This window comes from Papilio polytes, unplaced genomic scaffold (genome assembly GCF_000836215.1).
Source record: "Papilio polytes unplaced genomic scaffold, Ppol_1.0 DF824191.1, whole genome shotgun sequence".
NCBI lineage: Eukaryota > Metazoa > Arthropoda > Insecta > Lepidoptera > Papilionidae > Papilio > Papilio polytes.
The window spans coordinates 1,513,171-1,536,096 of NW_013525013.1; the positions used below are offsets into that span (position 1 = coordinate 1,513,171).

Here is a 22,926-nt window from a genome sequence, read left to right on the forward strand (position 1 = left end):
CCAGCGGCCGCCACGGTATTTCCAGTGGCAGATAGTGGCGGATAGCCTGACGGGAGGGCGTTTGTCTGAGTGTATCTCTGACTAGCAGAGGACATACTAGACAAGTAAGGGCGGGCTCGGTGTCTATTAAACCGGTACCGTGCAGGTGACTTGAAAATTTGTTTCATCGCTACCGTCGGCCATGTCGCGGGGGAAACGCGCGTGGAACCCGTAACCCGGCTCGAAGCGTCGTGTAATAACATAACATAAATATTGACAAAATCTATATTAATTTAAATACTCAATCTTGTTTTAAAATCTTGTGTAAAAATCAATACTAAATTAATGTCCCAAAAAGGGTTTAACAATGCTATTGTGATTTGAGATAGTTTGTGCTCTTCGACTGGCGATATTAATAAAATAATAGGTCTTTTATTTGACCAGCTTATTGTTTAATTAGTAACAATACTTTACCATATGTAAAAACAACGCATTAAATTTCAAAGCTATTTATAAATCTCCAAAGTTTAAATTAAATCTGAATGAGTCCTAGTTTTAACCAACTGCAGTTTAAATTAATTCTGCAGACCAAATTGCGACTCTATCCGAGTTAAATTTAAAGTTCTTGTGGATACGGATAATAAATTAATTTACCCACTGCAGGACTTTAGGTAAAAATATTCATTTAATTGTACTATTATCGGCAATTCTATAACTTTTTTTCAAAAGTATTAGTAGATTTTTGTAAATTTACTAATATTTCCTTTAAATATTCCAATTAAGCTCTAGACTTTTACTAGGATATGGGTTCTACAATAGTCGAATAGCGGAATTCGACAGTTTGTTGCGATGTTCGATCTTAGGTGGGAAGGAAATTTAATTCCTTACATATGTATAATTCACAATAAACACGTTTACAATGAGGAATAATTTGTTATTGATATCGGGTATTTACACAGATCAGCTAGATTGGTACGTTTATTTAAAACGTATTTCAAGTATGAAGTTAAATTTTTAATTCGTTAAAGCTACAAGCAATTTGTACGGTATTAAATCGCAACTAAATACCTCTGAGAAAACTGGATTAAGTCCAGTCCTTATTTTAAATTACTACAGACTAAATAAATGAATTTAAATGGATTTGTTTTAAGTTTTAAATAAGAAATATGTACTTTAAAGTTTGTTAAATTTCGTTCTCTTCCCAGTGGGTGGTCTTTATATATGAAATCGTAAAAATCCTTTAGTATTTTTGCAAGAAGCTCGTATCATTATTATATTTAATAAAGCAATGTTCGCTTTAACACGAAATAACTAAAACAATTGAAATATTTTTTACAAAGTAACATAATGCCTTAGTGATTCTATTTATAGTATGACTTTCAATAATTAATCAACAGAACAATAAATAAAAACGCACTGGAATAATCTAAAGATATTCCATTCTACCCCTTTTTTGTAGAATATTTGCATATTACAATTTATAAATCATACGTTCAAAAACAGCGTTTTTATTACATTTTACTTTAAAAATATATGGCCAGATATTTTAGCTGTGTGATTGATTCTCAAAACACAAGAGTAAACGTCGTTTATCATTTTTTTAGGCGAGGGGTAAATAACGAGGGAGCAGACGTCTGGAATTAAACAGTCTCGAATATTATTTTATTTCATTCGTACGATATACGTAGAACACTGTTTTTTTAAATACGATTTAATAAACCATTATACATTTTTATTTCAGAACTAGCTTACGTCTGTGACTCCGTCCGAGAATTAAACAAAACAAAATTAAGTAGCCTATATGTTCTTCCAGACTATCCTCTACATCTATGCCCAAATTTCATCCAAATCCATTCAAAAGTTTATGCGCCAAAGTAACAAACATCCATCCATCAAAACTTTTTTTTATATATTTGTAATGAAGAAATACAAAAACAATTGGATATTTTAACAAGTCTGTTACCTGAAAGCTACATTATTCTACAGTAATACAGGCTATAAATTAGGCTATAAAATAATTTTCATTAGTGTAAATCACTGAGCGACCATATAACTAACTCTGAAAACTATTTAGTATAGCAATAAACAGTAATACGAATAAAAAACTCATAAAACAATTACTTGTCTTGTTCAAACCATTGTTCATCACACAATAGAGTACAAAGGAAGTCTTTGTGCTGTTAGCTAACTAATAGAAACTTGTTCCCGCACATAGGTCACAGTGCTGGACCCTTGCTGACAATTAAATTAATTATTTTATACAAGCTGTTGCTCGCGACTTCGACCACGTGATTCAAAAAAAATGTATAAAAACATGGCCTATGATACAAAGAACGTAGCTTTTTAATGGTGAAAGAATTTTCAATCGGCCCAGTAGTTTTTGAATTATTTCAATATGCAAAAAAAAAAACAAAAATACACTTATTTCTTTGTAATATTACAATACGTAAGAAATTTGGCTAAATGTAAAAGTAAATTACATTTTTTTAATGTCGTATAGTAAACGAGCAAGCGGCCATCTTAAAATCAAAATGGCAGAGCGGACTGCCCATAGACTTCGATTTGCCGCGTTGGCTATGGGCAGTGCAGTCTTAAATTACCCGTAGAGGATATATGATCTTATAATATTCACTACAAACACGAGATTTCATAAAGGTATAATCCTGGTTTGTATGATTCACGTGTCAAGTTAGAACAGAATTTAACTACTTTTTTATCTGTATTAGTTTTGTTTTTCTAGAAATATAGACCAAATAGAATGTAGCGAGTGATAAATGGATTGAATTTCGAATAAGGGTACAAAGAAAAACTTATTTTCAGACTTATTATTTCTTCAATACACGCACAATTGATTTGATTGACATCTCATAAACGAAGACAACCGTTTTCTATTTCTTTGTTTTGTCTAAGGGCGTGCCCACACATGAAACTAAACTATCGCACAACTGTTTTGTCTCGCTTTGATTCCTATGAGCACATATAAAGGTGTGCCACTACTCGATTTAGCTGTGAAACAATCGACAATCGCACAATAGTTGTCCGATAGTTTAGTCAAAGTTGTGAGTACGCTCTTAATATAGATTGACATCTTTTCTATATTTGATTTCACAGCATTCAGAGAAAATCGTTTACAAGAGACGTAAGAGACTTAGAGCCTGTCCTACCATTGGCTGATAGAGGCTCAGATAGCTTAAAAATGACGTCACCGTCAGATAAAGTAACAGAATTCGATATTTCCATCACACGTTTTACATGTTGGATTGTTATCTGTCAATTTACAAGAATTTAGTAGGACGGACTCTAATAATAATTCATTGTAATAACCTATAGTCTTAATAACCGTTATAGTTGTTTATATAGCAGTTACAGGTGTTTAACGTATTTTGGGGTTATTGTCACAACCGAAATGATAACCTATAAATTGTTCCAACTGCATTAATGTAATTATTTTACTAATATTATAAATGCGAAAGTTTAGATGGATGAATGTTTGTTAGAGTTTGTAGCCTAAACGACTGAACGGATTTCGATGAAATTTGGCATATAGAGCATAATCTGAAAGAACACATAGGCTTACATTTGTTCTTATTTTAATTCGACGGAGTCGCGGGCGAAAGCTAGTTTCCAATGTTTAGGAAAGATAGAAGAGATTTTTTTATGTTAAGTGTTACTATGTAACTTTTTTTTGTTATAAAATCACACTGGTTTTTATACGTTTAACGGGAACATGCTGTATTTAGTTAAATACGAATACGCTAAATGAATTGGAAACTTGATTACAATTCGCGGACAAATTACAAATGGGCAGCGGCAAGTTGACTGTAAATTACAACTAAAGTGAGAATATCGCTGTCCACTTCAATTAAGTTTATGAATGAATTGTACGCGCTAAAAATAATTATGTCTTAACTACGTGTTTTAATCGAAGTGGGACAGATTAATATCGCGACCTCCGAGCGAGTTTACAGTGATTTTATACGTAGAAAGTTTGCTTTTTTTGTCAACAAATGTTTTATGACATTCTGTTTTATCTCTTTTTTATATTATAAGGTGGCGAACGAGCAAGCGGTCACCTGAATCCGACAAAATAGCAGAGTGACCGCTGCCCAGACATTCGCAATAGTGAATGCATTGCCTAGCCTTAATCGACGGAGGAGGAAAGGAATCAGTTCATCGATGTCCATGACCATTCCCAATACCAGAGGAACTGCTGATGCGTCGCCGGCCTTTGAAAGGGTGATATGCGTTTCTTGAATAAGTTATTATATGTTTTTTGTTATGTAATTTTATCGAGAAACCGTGACTTTTTCGCCTTAAAGTCCATCAAATAGAGTTTTATATGACGCATATTCGTATCAGTACAATGATTTTCAATTGTATCGAGCTTGTTCGCGACAATTTCAACCAATTTAGATTAGAGCTTAGTAGATAGTGTTGGCAAACAATAGTTTGATTATGTTGTGTTAATGCTATGCGTATTTCATCCACTCGTATGCGGGCGTATAATACCTTTGTTGGAAGTGATCGGTATTGTTTTGAAAGACCAATTGAAGATTATAAAGAACATAGAGGTGATTGTATGCTGGTGACGTCCGCTCACTTCGATGGCTGGGATTGGACTGTCCTACTGGCATGCCGCCTGAACAGTAGACGACAGTATTACCATTCACTACAGTGATAAGGAGTAGCACTGAATCGAGTGTACATGATGATCACTATGTATAAAAGGTTCCTAAAATGAAAACACAAAAAAAAAACAAATATCTTTAGAGTGTGTGTACACCTTAATTAAACTATGGCACAACTATTGTGCGAACGCGATTGTTTCGCAGCCAATTCAACTGTTTCGTTGCACAACTAAAAATCGAGTAGTGTGTCACCTCCATATATGCTCGTAGGAATCAAAACGAGACTGAACAGTTATGCAATAGTTTAGTTTCAGGTGTCCCCAACCTCATAGTCAGATAAAACATCTTGGGCTACACGCGCTTCTTTTGTTTCATAGGAGTGGCAGATTCCACAGTAGGAGTGGCAGAATTACTTGCAAATTTTATTTTTGCATTTTGCATTTTTCATTTGCAAATGTAAAATATATTTTTATACATCTATTATTGTATCAAATGTTGATTAATTTATTAATACGAAAACCGATGTCTGTGTCAAACCAAATTGTTTTCGTCGTAACATTTTTAAAAATGATTTCTAGTGTGTTTTGTTAATTTTTACGACGAGTGTGATATTTCTCACTGATGTGTTAATTGATGTATCGGTTCTAAATGGAAGCTATATAAAATTAAATAATGATTTTGTTAAAAGGGAATTTCAATGTATTTTGTTAAATTCCAGAGAATATTAAATCAATTGATTTTTATGTTTGTAAACAAAAGACTACATAAAATTTATTAGTTTATTTTGGTATGTTTGTTCTAAATGTACTCAAAAACTTCATTAAAACTAAAATTCCTTTACTACACTACAATATTACGAGATACGAGATGCAATTATCATACTAACATTATAAATGAGAAAGTTTTGATGGATGGATGGATGGATGTTTGTTAGTTTTTGTAGACTAAACCGCTTAACGGATTTCGATGAAATTAGGTATAGATGTACACTTTTTTTTATTTCACGCGGACGGAGTCGCGGACGATAGCTAGTATTGTTATAAAATATACAAAGAGAAAAGCCACAAGTAAAAAATCTTCACAAATCTAATTTATTAATTTACCATTGGACTGTTTCACAGTATTGTTCAAACCACAAAAGAGTACAAAAGACTTACTCTTTGTGCAGCCTTAGTTAACTAATCAAAACTTCCATTTGCTACTCTGTTCAATTTGTCGGACCTCATTCCTGACGCGAGCGTGTGGAAAGAATAGATAAGATTACTACAAGAAACGTGTAAGTAAACATGATCCTTGAGTGACGTTTCACTTTTAGCCGACGTAAAAAAATATAACACAAAAATCTTATGGCCTATTTTTAGTCCCTATCCCTTTTCACCCTTAAGACGAAAGGATGGGAAGAAAAAGTGGATTTGGTGGTGGAGGAGATGCATAGGAAGGGGAAATTTCCTCTTTATGTGCGTCTCCTCCTCCGTCGATTAAGGGTCACAACGCATCTGCGATTGCGGATGTCTATGGGCAGCAGTCGCTTTGCCATTTTGGCGGATTCAGGTGGCCGCTTGCTCGCTTGCCGCCTTATAACAAAAAAATGTCCAATATCATACATCACTGACCTCTATAAAAGGACAGGAAGGACTATAAAAGGATTGTGGTTGCAGTGAAGAGTTTTCAAATTAAAAATAGTTATAGATATAACTGTTAGTAACATTTAGGCGCGTTTGTCGGTACCTAGCAAAAGTTGTATTTTCCTAAAATCGCCTATCCATTTATACAAATCAGTGTCATATGTGAAAAGTAATGCGATTTATTCTTCTTTTTACAAAGTTTATACAATATAAAGATGGAATGAATTAATTTATTAGATGCCTTCACCCATAAGGCACCCTTGTCATAATATGACAGAAAACTGACGCCGGTATTAAACAAAAATATAAGTTTTCCTATGAATTTGTTATGTGTGTATATGTGCGTGTGTTCTTATTATGTGTTATTTTCCAATCTAGTTAAATTGTTAAATGTTTTTTAGTATTTCCATAAAATAACAGAAGTTTTCATTCCGCCGACTGCCAAAAGCGTCGCGGTCGGTTCGTTATAGAATCAAACAAGATCCAGGTCATCGAGTGGTTGTCCAATAAAAGCTAAATTGAAAACGCAAACGATTCACTACTTCGATATAAATCTATTTTAAAGCATCAAATAAATCTACATTAATTATATCCCTTTTCTTTCACACCATCTTATACTGAAAGGATAGGAAGAGAAAGTGGATTTGACGTTGTAGGAAACGCATAAGAAGGGGAAATATCCTCTTTATGTCTTTACTTTACGTCTCCGTTGATTAAGAACAGGCAGCGATCGCTTCGCTTTCGCGGCGAATTTAGGTGACGGCTCGCTCGTTTGCCACTTTATAGTACAACAAATAATAATAAGTGGAAAGAAAAATATGTTGTATTGCACTTGTTCATTGTTTATTTGTGACTAATAAACTACTGCAACTATTTTAAAAATTCTTTCATCATTTAAACAAAATTTCATCATTTCAAGATCCAAACAAACATTTAAACAATTTCATTTTGGTTAACAGAATCATGTAAAACTGTTTTCGTTGAAATTAATAAAAAAAATTAACATTAAAACCGAAAAAATCAAGAAGAAAGAATGTATTTAATATTCTATTTTCGTGTTATTTCCGATATTTACTACAATTGTTAATGTCAGTGTAATCTGAACCGAAAGGTCGTAAAAATGAATCATAGGTTACACTTACTAATAGAAAAGTAAAACCTGATAGGGCTAAATGTCAGTTGCACACGCACGGATAGTTTTACGTAAATCTAATACGAAAATAGTTCTAATGTTAAATGTTTCTAACACTATTGACAACTTTTAGTTGCCTATCAGTCGATCTATCTATCTATAAAGAGGAAATATTGGTATTTTTGTATGTGTTGAAATACAAAAACTACTGGTCCGATTATAAAAATTTTAATATCAAGCGGACAAAATCGCGAGCAACAGCTAGTATTAAAAACAAAAATGATTTTTTATCCATAGAAAATATCACCATGTCTTTCGCACTTTTTAGTACAATTTTCAAGTAATCTGTACTAATATTATACAGAGGAAAGATTTGTATCTTTGTATGTATTTTGTATTCGATTCACGTAAAAACTACTGGACCGATTTCTAAAATTCTTTCACTATTACAAAGGTAATTTATCTGTGAGTAACATCATACTCATATTATTAATGCGAAAGTTTAGATGGACGGATAGATGTTTGTTAGAGTTTATAGTCTAAACGGATTTCGATGAAATTTGGTATAGATGTAGAGAAAAGTGTGGAAGAACACATAGGCTACTCACTTTTGTATTTTTAATTCCACGCGGACGGAGTCGCGGGCGAAAGTTAGTAAGCTATATTTAGTATAATTTTTAAATTTCACGCGGGCGAAGTCGAACATTAGTTAGTATGCAATATTTTAGTATTGCAAAGGCCACTTTCAGTATCACCCACGCTCCTTCAAGTCTGCAACATTAAAATCTTATAAATCATAGAATCACCCTCGAGTCATAAAGGTGATAGTTTAAGATTCCATTACGGTGTAGGTGGACGATAAAGTTAATAGGGTCGCGTTATTGAGGTCGCCATTAAAGAAAAATATTATATTAAACAGTGTAAATATCGTCGATGGTTGCTTTAAGCGTTTGAAAAGAAACGCAGCTTTGAATGGAATACCGTTTGTTTTATGCTATAAAGTATCAAGACTGTTTAGGTGTTTTACTATAGTTATATAAAGAAATATTTTACTACACCTTCTGACAGAACTATCCAAGATATCTGCGTAACTTACAACTGAATAAATAAGAACTTATTGAGATTATATGGCGTGTAAGATTTTTTTAAAAAATATCCGTAACCTACTGGTTTAAACACAAGGAGCGGGGGACAAATTTTTAAAACAGTGAACTGAATAATAGAAATATCGAATACTTTTTGAGCACTTCTATGTCGCAATGTATCGTTAAAAGCAAATATTTCCCATCCGTTTTGGAAATGATGTATGCGTTCATCCTGAATTCATTCTGAATTTAAGACCCTTCGTACACAAAGCGATGCACATCTTCCAAACCTGACGATTTTAAGCGCCAAGCGACTTACGTAATGTAGTCTCATAGAAGTTAAATTATAAATACGCGTCAGTTGTCAGGTCACATGCACGCTTACTTTATAAGATTGTAGCTAGCTTCTATCAATTATCTTCAACCTTGACGTTGGCGAAATCATCGAAATAACGATGGGGTTAACTAATCATTAAAAGAAGAAGAAGATTGTAGCTAGTAGTAGCTCCGATTTCGAAAATGGCGGACCAAAGCTATACAGTTATTTTATTATAAATATGCTAGGCGTCATCCGTGTAGTCGAAATGCCTGTGTTGAGCGGATAGACAATTCGCGTCGACGATTCTCATCTTTGTGCATGGAGTGCGCAACGCGCTACTCGCAACACAGGTATGCAATATTAGTCTCGAAGATTTACGTTACTCTGTGTACGAAGGGGTTTATACGATACCGGTGAGCTATTGAATATAAAGCAAGAATAGTATCGTTTACGTTATTTTTATTATTTTAAGCAACGTGCGCTGAAATGTTCAGGATGAAATTTTATTACGTGTATTTTATTTCGTTAGAATTGATGCACGTTTCAAGGTTTAACACCTTCCAAAAATACCACGTGCAAAATGTTTAGTTTAAATTTTTTATAATATTATAAAAATCCTGACTCATGGTAATAAGACTTGGGAATTATAAAGATACTAATATAATAAAGCGTAAACACACACTTCTTTGTTGTCTAAGTCAGCAATTACAGCATATTTTTGAATAATTATTTTTTTAATAAAAAGCCCTTCACTTGCTTCACGCTTTAGGCTATATATTTTCACGCTATTTAACTTAGTTGGTAAATAAATTGGATAAAAGTTCTAACGTGGGAAAGAGACCACAAATTGTTGCCAACATCAAGGAAGCAAGATTACCATGCATTCTCATCATGCCATGTCATTTTGATATTTGTAAAATTTGTCAGATGTAAACAATAATTTAAAATTTTCAAAATTTCATGCGGATGAAGACGCACGGAACAGCTAGTAATATTATAAAAATCCTGACTCATGGTAATAAAATTTGGGAATTGTAAAAAATAATTTTATATCACATTGAAGCCAAAAACAGGTAATCAGGCGGTACGGAGTTTACGAGTCGAGCTTTATTAAAAGTTTGTGTTAACTATGATTTAGCATTTTTTTTTTCTCAGACGAATAGGAAAGATATCTTGTTATAAAACTTGAGTTAAGTTTAACTAGAATAGTTTCAATGCACAATATTATGTGCAAAAATGTTGATCTAATTTCCGACTACGAATCCGTGAACATAGAATTTTATTATAAGACATACGAGTAAAACACACATGTAAGAAAAGTTTAGTTACATATATACATTTTGATAAAAATATAATTGAACGAATGAATGAATGAATATGTATTTATTGCCACAAAATAGAAATTACATAAAAGGACTTATTCTAACGAAAACACAATCGTGGCAAAAGGTAGCCAGCTCAGCGTATGCAGGACGGTATAAGCCGTTCCTGCGCTGATTTTCAGCTGGCTCCTTCGCACTCAAGTAACATACCTCAAGTAGCTTAATTATTGTACTATTTTATTAGATGTATTTTCATAAATTCATAACCTTTAAACTCTACTGGTAAAATACTTTCTAGGTTTTTTCCGGTGGAATCCCACGGTTAACTAGTTGTGTTTAAAAAGCATTTGAATTTAATAAACAACATTATCTACGAGAATATTGATAAACAATAAAAAAACAATTTGTTTCTTACACATGTTACTAATTACAAGCTGTGGTTATTTATTTTTTTATAAAAGGTTAATTGCTTGTATATCAGCGGTTACCGTGTTCTTGTGTTCTTGTCAATTATTACTTTAATCGGTTACGTAACGTAGCCGAGATATGTTTAGTCTTTATTAACCGCACTGTTGTTAAAGTAAACATAACGTGTGCATTGACACGATAATAGATTTAACATTATAATGATCTAAGAATAGTTAAATCATCTTCTACCCATGGTTGGAAAACCAGATTTTCCTTCTTCAGGTTAATCTATTTTTTTTATAACATAAGGTGGCAAACGAGCAAGCGGCCACCTGAATCCAAAATGGCGAAGTACCGCTGCCCATAGACGTCAGCAATTGCAGTACGCTGCTTACCCTTTATTGACGGAGCAGGAGACATAAAGAGGATTCCCCTTTCTATGCATCTCCTCTACCGTCAAATCCACTTCCCGTTACCATCCTCTCCTTATAAAAAAAGAGTGGTAAAGAGAAAGGGACTTAAATTAGGCCTCCGGCACCACACTCATCAGACGAAACACGGAATTGCTTCCATTTCACGCTGTCTTCTGTGTGGTCGTGGTATTACACCGGGCGTGCCGACCCATTCGTGCTAAGATATTGAAGCGGGCACTACCCCTGTTAAATTCCCGTCATCTCAGTCACTCTCTTCTTGATCGGTGTACACACCGGTGTATCACACCGGTGTACCCCCGAATAGTTAGACCATGTGCACACCTGAAATCAAACTATCGCACAACTATTTAGTCGCGCTTTGATTCAATGGTTGTGCAACTAACAAATTGAATTGGCTGCGAAACAATTGACAATCGACAATAGCACAATAGATGTGGGATATTTTAGTCAAAGATGTACGCCCGCTCTTAGAAGATGAATTCAATAAAAAAATTATCAAGTCTCAATACAATTTTTTTTTAAATAGATGATTGTTCAATTAATATGTCATTAAAAATATAGCGAAAAGAATTTATAACTTTCTTTAAAATTTCTAGTCGATTTGAAGGAAACCTTACTATAAAATTTAGTTAAGAACAAAATAAAATCGTAATTTTCTTGTTTGTTAAAAAACAATTATTCCGACATCATTTGGATGAACAAAATTAAAGAACGATTACAAAGACATTGGGAATAAAACGTGTTGGTTAAAACAAATAAGCTATGTTTCACTACAGTTATGTTATGCCAGTACCGTATTCACTTAATGAAGTGATCAGGGATCATTTTATGATAGCTATGAGATCGGAGATAAAACTTGAGTCGTTAAAAGATACGGATCGCCGGAATTTATGTGACACGTATACCCGTGGAAATCCTTAGAGATTGAGTTGAGGATATCTTTCATAATATACGAAAAAAATCAATAGACTGCTTGTATACAGATTCTTAGTGTACATCCTGTTTAAATATTATTAAATTATTTAAATCGTTTATTAATAATGACCAATCCTTTTGGAGTATCATGACTACAAATGCTAATTTCATACTGGATATGTCGGATTTTTTTTTTGTAACAATATCGTTGGACAAATATATTTTTTTCATTATTAATATCAAATGTCTTAGAGCCTATTAAGAAAAACCGCAATAAGACCTTATTACTGCGTCTTTTTCAAGTGTTTACCGTAAAAGAGGATGAGCGTTTATTTTTAAAATATTGAGGAAAACGCAATAACACTCTTAATAATTGTGGAACTTTGAAAGAATCTAATATATATTGGATTAAAAAAAAACTCCAGTTTAAATAAAAGACTTCTTGATTTTACGATTTAACAACCGACATTATGCTTATATTAATGTACTAGCTGTTGCCCGTGTGCGCTCACGTAAAATTAAAAAAATGTAACCAAATGTTACTTATAGAAATTACCTTTCGAACGGTGATTGTTTTTAAATCAGCCCAGTAGTTTTTTAGTTTTATCAATACTTATAAAATTACAAATCTTTCCTCTTTATAATATTAGTATAGAAGTATAGATAACAAGTGCTAGTAAAAAGTGGACAAAACAGTACTTGTTTCTGTTATAACATTAGGAAACTAATTGGACTTCTTTGTTTAAGATATGTATAACAGAGATTGTCCCACCACATACGAGTACTATGAAGTAAATTTAGCAATTGTAGTGCCTATTTCATTTTGTTTCGTACCAAATACTTTCAAGCAAAAAGTAAGCGTTATTTAAAAGTCTTTAGGGACACGTTAAGAGAAACTTTTACAAAGTTTTCATGCCGTTTCGCTTGTTGAAATAGTACTTTTAGAAAAGAGAACTCGAATACTTATTGTATATTTTTGCGACTTCTGAAGTATTGAAAGTTCTACCTGGAGACCTTTTGTTCTGAAAGTTAACTGACATTGTTTTTTGGTTAGCGTGAGTTTACACTGTTCACAGAATTATCTATACTAATATTATAAAGAGGAAAGATTTGTATTTTTGTCTGTAACACAAAAACTGGGGCTGATATTAAAAATTCTTTCTGTAATAAATAGCTACGCTATTACTGAGTAATAGGCTATTTTTACTATAATTTTTATTTCCGTGCGGACAAAGATGCGAGCAACAGCTAGTCAAAAACATTATCACGTAAGTATGTATTCTTTAATGGACGTATTTTTATGTTATAGCAGTTGAAGCCATGATTAATTATAAAATATTCTGTAACAATGAAAACAATAAAAAAAATACTTTTATGTTTATTCATTTTTGTACTAAACTTTGACCTTAAATAAACTTGGTAAATTTTTCCACTTACTAAAGTAAATATTTTTATAAATCAGTCTCAATATACGCAAATATTTCGTATTGAACCCAAAGTATTTTGAAGACCGCGATAGTGTAAATGTTTGAAGCAAAAATGACCACTTGAATCATATTGACGTCGCTCAGCGGTTTCGAATTTTTCTTCGCTATTAAAAGGATATTTGTAAAAATAAAATATTCAGCTTACATATTGGTAAGAAAAGCAGATGTCAATAAATCTTAAGTAAATTTAAAAAATAGATCATTAGAATTAAAAAAAAATTACATTTAACTTAAAAAAAATCATGGAATGTTACCTAAAAACTATTAAATTTAATTAAAATTTATTTTAAATTTACAAACTCCTTTCTTAATTACAAGTGAAATTAATTAACAAAAATATAGTAGTAAAATGCCGTAAAAATATAAACAGTACTTACAATAACTTTTTCTTAGTTGTAAAGACTTGCCATCCACAAAACTTTTCACCTTCAATACACTAACAAAATTATTAACAAAGAATTACACTAAAAATTAAGAATGCAAGCACAAAAAAAAAGGTATTAAGTATATTGAATTTTAAATAAATTATAATTTGAAGAAAAAAAACTTTACGCGCGTCTATGTTTCGGTCGAGGAGTCCGTTACGAACGGACGCTAACTTTAGACTAAACGCCGATCTTCAAGCGTCGCTGCTACGATTTCCCACTTCAGTCGTTGAAGCTTTTAAAACGCTACGATGTAGAAAACCTTTCGCTGTTGTTAACTGTTTTAAATATGGTATATATTTTAAATCTATCTATACTATTATAATAAAGCGTAAACACACACTTCTTTGTTGCCTAAGATGTCAGCAATTACAGCACATTTATGAATAATTCTTTATTTTATATAAATCCCTACACTTACTTCACGCTTTAGGCTATACATTTCACGCCATTAAACTTAGGGGGTAAATTTAGATAAAATCCCTAATGTGGGAAAGAGACCATAAGTTGCTGCCAACATCAAGGAAGCAAGATTGACAAGGTTTGTCATGTCATGTGATGTTGACATTTGCTATTGATAATTTGACAGATGTAAACAATAAAATAAAATTTTCATAATATTATGCGGATGAAGTCACATGGGAACAGCTAGTATTCTAATACAAACAGAATTTAGCAGAAATAGATAACGAAAACAGCCTTCTTCTATTTTTTTTTTAAATAATTATATGGACATGGGACATAAAGCCCAGGGAATTTCGTTCTTGCGTAATTAAAAAGACATCTTGTAAGAAGCTTATGTGCTATTTTAGACAGCCTTTAAAGTAACCTGTTAATTATTTTCTATACATTCTAATTAACTTTTCACAATGATAATATAAATTAAGAAATAAAATCGAGTACGTTATTTGGGAAGGCAATTTAAGATATAAAATTGCTAAACAGAAATAAAATTCGCTTAAACGATTTTGTTGGTCCTTTTCCATCAATATTCGTTGTAATTTAATACGTAAATCATGATTTCACTACCTTTTTACGAGCCGTTGGCTATTTAGGAAGGTGTATGAAAGGGCCCTTGAATATTGTGAAAATTGCGAATAAAATTTTTATATGAAATTATTCTGATATTTTCAACCGTAGATTTTCGAAAATGATTCACAAAACGAACAACGAGTGTTTTTGTATAACGAGATGGTTTTTAGTATTTTGACTGTGAAAATCATACATGCACTAGCTTTCGCCCGCGACTTCGTCGGCGTGGAATTAAAAAAAAAGTAAGTATGTGTTCTTCCAGTATATCCTCTACATTTTTACCAAATTTCATAGAAATCTGTTCATCCGTTTAGGCTACAAACTCTAACAAACATCCATCCATCTAAACTTTCGCATTATAATATTAGTATTAGTATGATTATCTTTCAAGTTTAAGTTGGGTCAAATAATCATGTTTTCGAGCAAGGAATCTACTGTTGTCTATTGTACACGTCTTTCCCGGACACCCTGTATTTTACAGTTAGGTATAGAGTTCTTCTTTAAACTTAAATATTTCCAATGACTAATCTAGTTTATGGTACTAATATTATGAATGCTGAAGTTTTGATAGATGGTAGAATGTTTGTTAGAGTTTGTAGCTTAAAGTGCTGAACGAATCTTGATGAAATTTGGCACAAATGTAGAGCAGTCTAAAGGAACACATAGGCTACTTACTTTTTCTTTCTTTTCAACACGGACAGAGTCGCGGGAAAATGCTATTTTGTTGTTGTTTTGTGAGCACATTGATACTACAATAAGTACTTAGAGCGCGCACGCTTTTGACTAAACTATCGCAGAACTGTTTAGTTGCACTGATTCCTATGAGCTGATATGGAGGTGCACATACTACTCGATTTTCAGTGCAACTAAACAGTTGAATTGGCTGCGAAACAAAGGACAATCGACAATCGTTTAGTCAACGGTGTGTGCCCGGTCTTAATCGTTGCAGTTGGCAGTTAGTGCAGTTAACGGTTAGTTCATACAGTTAATATATAGTTGCTACACGTGTTTTTAACGATAGCTATTAAGACTATCGTTAAAGCCACATAATAGCCTTTCCCTATTATTATGGCGTATTTAGTATCTACGGAATAGTGTGTTTTTCTTACGAGAATAATATTAAAGTTTGATGTTTCTGTCAAATCTATACTATTATAATAAAGCGTAAACACATACGTCTTTGTTGCCTAAGATGTCAGCAATTACAGCATATTTTTAAATATTTTTTTTAATAAAAAGCCCTACACTTAGGTCACGTTTTAGGCTATATGTTTCCACGTCATTAAACTTAGGTGGTAAATGTTTTGGATAAAAACCCTTAAATGAGAGAGAGAGAAAGGTACCATAAACTACAAGCTGCCAACATCAAGGAAGCAAGGTTGTCATTTATGTATTTGAATTTTGATATTTGACAAATATAAACAATAAAATTAAGTGATTATTATTTCATGCGGATGAAGCCGCACTGGAACAGCTCGTTATTAATAAAAATACGAGACTTTAAAAGTAAAATTCTGCATTACGAACGCTTTTTATATGGTAGGTTTCTGAAGCTTCCATTTATTATAGATTAACCTATAATCCCAGTTTTAACGAAGTAAAACTTAAGTTACGTAATTCAGAAACGCTTTTAAAGAAGTAATCGAACGAAAAACACTAACAATTGGTTAAATATAGCTGGGAAATCAGCCATTAATGTTTCAATTGTTGTCCAATGTCTATGAAATTGTGAAAATTTAATGTCACTGGTTGCTTGATTTAACTCTTATTATGTTTAACGAATAGTAAAAGAGAATGGTTACAAGTATTTTGGTCTAAGTAAAAAAATAGATTCGTTTTTATCTCGTTATTTGATTAGCTATTTTCGACTATCTAAGCAAAAGGCGCTAAATCTATTACCACTATAAAGTATATTTGAAAAGTTTCCTATAAATGTATCTAATTGAATACTTTCTGTAGAAGTATGTCGGAAAGTGGTGCTCTTTGTAGGTACCTCTTACAGCGGATGGAGTGTGTAGACGGCCTTACATAACCCTCTCAAAGTGCCACGTGGGAAGTGCAGAGTGACGTAACAGATGCTACCTAGAAATGCTCTCTTTAATTGAACTAGTTTGTACTTGGAACTTTTTCTGTTATTGGTTTTATTTTAAAGAAAAAAGTGGTTTAGATTTTTGTTACTAATGGATTTAACGATTGACTAGAATATGGAGAAGTGTTCGCTTCATTAGACCGATGGAAAGGTAAAAACTTGGCCGACCCTAAGGACGTAGGATAAGGGGGGAAAGATTGTAACTTTAGGCGCTTATGCATAATAAGATAACAATAATGTTTTTTAACATGAAATAATAGAAAATGTTTTGAATAACCACAAAATAATATATGTAATTTATTCATGTTTTTCGTCAAACATATAGTAATGAGTTCGCATTGTCCGAAAGATTCTTATCAACAATTTATCTTGTCGTACTTAAGGGTCGAATCGAAAGACATTCGTCCCCTAAAACCTCTACCTTTATATTAACAATCGGTTTTCATATTACAATAAAAATCTATTTTGATTCAATTTATATTTTTACTTCATTTGTTTGTCAAAATGTCTTGCATGTGGCCTTAATTCCACTGTAACGAGCATGGCTTGAATACGAGGTACAAATATTTCTTTGTTAGAAAATTGTATTTATTTCAATGTGGTTGAATAAATTAGTGTTAATTAAGTAATACAAAAAAGTTTATTGCGCCATCATCTTTTGTTTACACACTAACTTTTTTCTTAAATTATATTTGCTGTTTTATTGGCGTTAGGCTTCGCCACCAAAAAGGTTTCATTAAACTAAAGAGAATTGATTATAAAAATTTGTACCCATAAAGCCTGCTGTACAGTAGTGTTAAAAGTCGAACTGTACAGTTAAAACTGAAAGTTTTCAGCTCGCTTTATTTTGTTTTTATTGTCTCATAAATAATAAATGTCTTCGGTAAATAAAAATCTCGGTGGCCGATAGCCGACAGACGGTAAAAAAAAGGTTGGATTTTCGTCTTTCTCTTTTCGTTGTATTGACAGAGGTCAGCCTCATTTAACAGAGATAACAATAAAGGGCAATGTTTATGAGAATAAAGACGTGGACGACAAAATCTCTAAAAGCACTCGCCAATAAAATCTCTGACCAAAAATGTTTTTCTTTCGAACCTTTCTCAGTGAGAAAAGAGAAAATCTTTGACAAAAAATACAACAAGATTTGTAAATAATGAAGGAGATTAAAAATTATTTTAAATACAAACAAATGACAATAATATACTAATATTTTAGCAATATTTCTATTTAAATATTGTTCATACACATAGAAATCTGTAAGTAACATTGATGAAGTTCAAAACTATATAATTAACTAGTTTTCGCCCCAGACTACAGCCGCCAAATGCCAAATTTAATTGAGATCCGATCATCGGTTCAGGCTTCAAACTCTAACAAACATCTATCCATCTAAACTTTCGCACTTATAATATCAGTAAGATAATATAAGAGCTTAACAAAATTATAAATTTCTTTGTTTTGTTATAAGCTAATAGCAGCGTTGTAAAGTTTTTAAAAAATATCCTTCTTATTATATTATTTAATAGAAAACAAAACACTTTCATAAATAACAAACTTTTTAAAGTAATTACTGTTACGTTGTTTACAATTCTATTTTTACACCGTCCTTAAAGGCGTTTGATCGATTTTCTTTCAAGCCAGTTACAAACTGCTTCTGTTTTTACGACTTTGTAAAGATAATTTATAGTCGATTATTAAGCGACTTCAATAAAGAATTTATTATGTTGTCAGTTTTTTTTTTAAATATACATTTCATGTTTATATTGTTTATGGAAAGCTTCTATAAACTATTTAATAAAAGTTGTTATTAAATTGAATTACTTCTATAATCTTATATTGTACTAGCTGTTGCATGCGACTTCGCCCGTGTCAAATTAAAAAATATAGCCTATGTTACTCACAGATAAATTATCTTTCTAATGGTGAAAGAATTTTGAAAATCGGCCTAGTAGTTTTTACGTGAATCAAATATAAAAATACAAATCTTTCCTCTTTATAATATTAGTTTAGGTAGTATAGATGAGGTGAGGTTCACAAATAAATACACTTTAAAAGTTTCTGTTATTTGCTGCTTAAAATGGAACGATTATTTTGTTAACACAATCAGTTGTTCGAAACGCTCTGCTAATGACGTTTTGATATGTTTAATTTCCTCTTTAAAGCGTGTGTGACCTAAATTGTTGACAGGACAGCTTTGATAGGTCACCTTATAACTAAGTTTATTGGAGAGAAATTATTTGAAATGAAGCGAACACAAGTCACTTGATTTTAACAATAATATTTATAAGTTTGGGATAAAAAAAGAAAAAAACCCCGAGAACAATACGAAAAACTCTGTGGAAATAAAAGGAATCAAGTAAAATCGATTTAGTAAATATAATTACTTGTAACCGCTGCCCCAGCTTCATTTAAACATTCGTTAGTGTTTTTGGTTCGATAACTTCATGAAGTGCGTTTTCGAACTTAACTTGAGTATTATTCTGTTAACACTTGGGTCAACTTAACACTAATGAATCCCTAAGTAATGATAAAATCAATTTAGACGTCAGCAATCCAACATTAAACTTACAAATATACCTGGAAGTAACATTTCCCCTTATGAGTCAGCAAAAAAAGCACTGTAATTTCATTTCTTCCAGTCCCCAACACCGTTGCAAACAATCGCCTTTTCACTGTTGATTAACGTTGAAAGCAACACAAAACAATTATGTATGCGCATACAAATTAATTGTATGCACATAGAAAAGTAGCGAGCTTGAAATACAGCAGAAAGGGATGCAATCTCTGATATACTGGCACAAATGCACAGATTATAAAAACATAGAGACATCAATTTAAAAAGTTTTATAACAACTGTTCTACTTTACTCGGAACACAAAAACATATTTTCTCGTTTCTAAGAAAACACAAGAAATCTCTCTCTCAAATCTGTTATTATTTTCTGTAAGAATGTTTAAAAATTTATTTTCGATTAGCTGTTGCCCGCGCCTTCGTCCACGCAATATTAAGATGTAGTAGCCTATAATATGCCCATCTATGTCAGCTATCCTTCAGTGAAAGTCCGTAAAGAAACAAACAAAGGCGGTTTGTGAACAGACAGACAGTTAGACAATAAAAAATTAAATGCGATTTTCGTTATCAGCAACACAAATGCGCTAACTTTCCGAAATCAGGAATTTTTCTTTTGATATTATATTACAGACACTCCAATTTTATTATATGTATAGATGGGCTACTGTTTTAGTTACCATATCTAAATCATACGGTAGTTTATTACCTATTCTAAGTACTATTCTCGATTCGCTGATATAAAATATTTTCTTTTACAAATTAAGCCCGCTACACACGTTTAGTTTTCTTGCACAGTTAAAATTATGCTTACACGCGTCACTTTTAAATGTACAATTCCACTATTTAGTTAAAACAGTAGGTGTATAACGGGCTTTACAAATAAATTTATGTTCTTTAGATTGAATAGTGACGACAAGTGAATTTGTATGCGATACTTACCCGACCATGATAAATGTTAACAAAACCATTGGAATGCAGTACAAGTCGTGACCTACTTGCATTACGAAGCTGGTGAGCTCAAATATTATATAATACTGTATTTAAGTACGAATGTTTGTTTGTCTTCATACGTAGACAGCCGGTTGTTATGAAACTAATTAGAGCCCAACATAGATATCGATTTTTAACCATTTTGACTACTAATCATAAAACAAACGACTGCGTGTATTAAAGGCGATACCTCTCTTGTACTGTCTTCTTCAAGGCGATTATAATAAACGGATTTTTTTTAATAATTTTTTTTAAAACCAGCCAGCATGAAAAAAGGTAAATGTACTTTTAAAATCTTAAAAAATAATCTATATTTCTATACTGTACTATAAAGAGGAGAGATTTGCATTGTATATATTGAAATAACTCAAAAACTACAGAACCGATTTTAAAAATTCTTTCACCGTTTAAAAAGTAATTTATCTGTTAGTAACATAGGCTACATTTTTTATTTTCTTTTTAATTTCACGCGGACATAGTCGCTAGAACAGCTAGTAGAGAAATATAAAGGAAATCTATCAATTACTAGGATTATTACACGATTGTATTTTTTCTCTGTAGTAACTTTACAACATTTTTTACATAACTTTAGTATTTGAAAATAAAAATGCACAACAAGTAGAGGGAGACAACTAGTTCTGAATAAAGCTTCAGCAACAATTGCAAGCTCTAAGTGAGTTACAAAGCTACATTAGCTTTTAACAAAGCGACCTCTATCTTCAGTCACGTAAAAGATAATTTAACGTAACGACAATGCTAGATAGAAAGTAACACATTTTATTAGAAATTAGAACTATTACAAATAATATCGTAAACTAAAGGTTATTTTAACAGGAAAATAGAATATAAGAAAAACCGAGCGCTAGTATTATTATAGGACGACTTTTCCGATAATTGCTCGACAGTAATTTAAACTAACTGGTGCTCGCGACTTTGTCCGCGTGAAATTAAAAAAATAATGAAAAGTATAGCCTTATGTTACTCAATGACAACGTAGCTGAAATCGGCCCAGTAGTTTTTGAGTTGTTTCAATACATACAGAAATGTAAACCTTTCCTCTTTATTTATACTATTATAATAAAGCGTGAACACACATTTCTTTGTTGACTAATATGTCAGCAATTACAGCATATATTTGAATTATTATTTTTTATAAAAAGCCCTACACTTACGTCACGCTTTACGCTATAAATTTTTACGCCATTAAACTTTGGGGGGTAAATATTTTGGATAAAATCCTAATGTGGATAAGACCATAAGTTGCTGCTAACATCAAGGAAGTAAGATTTTCAAGGTTTGTCATGTCATGTCATTTTGATATTTGACATGTAAACAATAAAATAAAATTTTCACAATTTTATGCGGATGAAATCGCATGGGAACAGCTAGGAATTAATATTATTAATACTAATGTATAGATTACATACTTCATACTAATATTATAAATGCGAAAATGTAGATGAATGGATGGACGTTTGTTATCGTTTGTAGCCTAAGCTGCTGAATGGATTTTGGCGTAGACATAGAGGATAGTCTGGAAGTACTTAAGCTACTCACTTTTGTTGTTTATTAATTTCATGCAGGTGAAAGCTAGTATAGAATATATACAAAACAGAACACTAGTGTTATCATAGGATAACTTTTTCTATTACAGTATGACGGTATTTTTGATACAGAAAATAAGTCGTAGAAGGTTATTAAAATGAGCTGTTCGTCATTATTCTCGATCACAAACAACCTATTATTAGAAATTTCTATTGAAAATATCAACAATAAGTCAGTGTTTGCCATTTTTCAGAACTTTTCAGTGTTAAAACTCTATCAGGCCAAGCACCTCTCAGTATTTTTAACTAGAATTGTAATCAATAAAGTTAGGATTATACTTAAATTACCTTACTTGAGCTTAAAGTTTTAAGAAAAACAAGCTTGAGATATTTTGAATTGAAAATAAACTTCTTTGTCAATTAAAAAACTAAAAGACCCGACTAACAAGGGAAAGGTACAAATCGAATGGTCATTAAAATAAGTTTAATCGAATACAAAAATTATTTTGACTCCGTCAAGTTAAATGAAATCGTGCTTAAAAAGCGTTTTTACGTTATTTATTGCACGCAGTCCGTTAACCACAATGTTTCTGGTTAATTACATTGCTCAATTACTCGCAACAGGCTTAATAAACATTTGTATTGTATTTGCTATTATCAACATAATATTACGCTGTATTGAATCAACAACATGAAATTTAATTACTGCCAACAATGTAAGCAATGTTAATAAAGTAACGTTGTGATTTTCCGAGAAATCCGCTTCAAATTATAACGATACTATAGGTTATAGGTATTTCTTACGCAGTAAGAGAAATAAGTTACATTTTGTAAGTTAACTAGCTAACTACTTAAAAATAAAAAAATAGCCTATGTTACTTACAGATAAATTACCTTTTTAACGGTGTAAGAATTTCTATAATCGACCCATTAGTTTTTGA

The 22,926-nt window shown here is 31.9% G+C and overlaps 1 protein-coding gene across 2 annotated transcripts in view; it reads right to left on the bottom strand.

The window, feature by feature from the left end:
- Window positions 1-13,791, bottom strand: part of LOC106110803 (gastrin-releasing peptide receptor) — a 37,119-nt gene extending 23,328 nt beyond the window's left edge. For both annotated transcript variants that reach the window (XM_013292709.1, XM_013292710.1), the window contains exon 1: window positions 13,712-13,791. The gene's annotated coding sequence lies outside the window, so the exon portion shown is untranslated. The remainder of the gene's footprint in view (window positions 1-13,711) is intronic.
- Window positions 13,792-22,926: the final 9,135 nt, after the last annotated feature.